We start from the raw sequence: 1,937 nt of genomic DNA on the forward strand, positions 1-1,937 counted from the left end.
TAAGTTCCACCCTTCTCTTCCCCCCCTTTTTCTTTTGTGCCCTTTAGCTTCTGTAACTAACTTGTGGCCGCACCTACCAGCCCCAAGTGGTGTCAAGCCCCCTAATCCGTGTCCCCGCTACCTACCGGCCCTTGTGGCCGCTCATTGGCTGTTAAGGTGGCACCCTAGCCAGGTAACCGTCTGATAATATAATGTATTAGCCCACTAGCGGGACTTGGTAGCCGCTGCCCTCTGACGTGCTGTTCTCCAATGCCGCGGGGACCTGTACTGCCCATAACTGTCAAGTAGATCTCTTCACCAGTCCGCGCACCCCTGACCTGCTCCCCCCATGGGAAACCTTGCTCTTACGCGCTGCCGTCATGCCTGCCACCTCCCTTCGCGTTGGTCGCCCCAGGAACCCTTCTCTGCTTGCCGTGCACCTTATGTCCACCTTAGTACCCTAATGCCTGTGACTCGTCGTTGCCTTATGTGGCCAACCGCTGGAATTCCCAACAGTTCGGCGGCCTCCTGGAAGCAAAATTGACAATTAACAACCCAAGCATTTCGATTAGTAATTCATTTATTTACTATTGATCTATTTATTTATATATTTAGCGTTATATATGTATCTCAAACACGGTTAGACGCCACAAAGTAAGAGGCAGTGTCCTAACTGCATAAGTGTTGTAAAGGCTACGAAGGCCTCCTCCATCGTTGTCAGGTGGGTGCTAACCCTCTCTCCTTTGCTGTCAAGCTATCTTGCTGCTTGGTGGCCTTTTGAAAGGCCCTCAGAGGTTATAACGCCTAAATACGCCATGGCTTCTTAGCCCTGTTCACCGTCTTGTAAATGAAACTTGGAGTTTGGCATTTTGTTTTTGTTTTAGCCACCGCTTGCACACATGTCTGCCAGTCCCCTGCCCCAAGCCGCTGGCCGTGGCCCGCTGCCCAGCTTGGTACCCGATGCCTTGCACCTGTATTTTATTTGCTTTGCTTTTTTGTGTGTTTTTTTTTGCGCTGGGAGCTGTAATCTATTTCTAACGGGGGGCATTGGCTGTATTCAAACCCCCCATACACAGGTAGCCTGCTGCACCAAAGGTAGTAACCTTGCCACTGAGATATAGCTCTTCGATGCGCCACTCCTGCCCGCATGTACGTTTATTCCATTGAGGGAGGCGTGGCGGGGGAGGAGCATGCATGTCCACGCACGCCCGTTCTTTTTGTGTGTCTGACATTGGGCGTGCCCCCCCAACGCCAACTTTCCACTGGCTTCCACGCCCACACTTCGCCGCGACCCCACCTCACTCGCAGCAGGCGTCGCTCGGCACCATTCCCCGTCCCCAACAGTAGGGCAACATGCACCGGCTGCAACAAGGGAGTTTGCGACGCCGCAGGAAGCCTGATACCGGCACTGCACCTCAGCACCGGGTGAGGAAACTGCCGCCCGCGTCAAGCATCAGGGGATTTCGTGACGCGGCAGGACGCCTGATGCTGGCGCCGCAACTCAGCACCGGGTGAGGAAAACTACCACCCTCTCAGAATCCGTTTAACAGGCTTAATGTAATTTGTAGGCAATGCCGCAACCACGGCCCCGCATGCACGTCCCCTGCCTAAGCCGCCCCCGGCAACAACACTTTTTTTGAAGCACGGGGCCGGCGTACTCTGCATCCCCACGTTGCGTCCTGCCTTCTCATCGTTACTGCCGCGCCGCTAACTTCGTGAATGTGGGATCCGATCCCGTAGTTCCTAATAAGAGGCCATGGCCCACTGACTCGACTGCTATTAAAGCGGTGTCCCCGTGTTAGGGAAACAAGGGTCTCCCGGCAAGGATTCTTCGGCTGAGCCAGCAATGCTTCCCTAGGAATGGACACACCTCAGCAGCCTTTAAAACAGTAGACACTCCGCGCAAGTCCCCCCACCCTTGCCGCACCCTGGCCCCTAATTCTCATGACTAACCTCGG

The 1,937-nt window shown here is 54.6% G+C and overlaps 1 non-coding gene across 1 annotated transcript; it reads right to left on the reverse strand.

Annotated features, from left to right (window-relative positions):
* Nucleotides 1-609: 609 nt before the first annotated feature.
* LOC138302307 (U6atac minor spliceosomal RNA) lies at nucleotides 610-734 on the reverse strand. The gene has a single exon (XR_011205388.1). It is a non-coding gene; the product is annotated as a U6atac minor spliceosomal RNA (small nuclear RNA).
* Nucleotides 735-1,937: the final 1,203 nt, after the last annotated feature.

Source organism: Pleurodeles waltl, chromosome 6, assembly GCF_031143425.1.
Source record: "Pleurodeles waltl isolate 20211129_DDA chromosome 6, aPleWal1.hap1.20221129, whole genome shotgun sequence".
In the NCBI taxonomy this organism is placed as follows: domain Eukaryota; kingdom Metazoa; phylum Chordata; class Amphibia; order Caudata; family Salamandridae; genus Pleurodeles; species Pleurodeles waltl.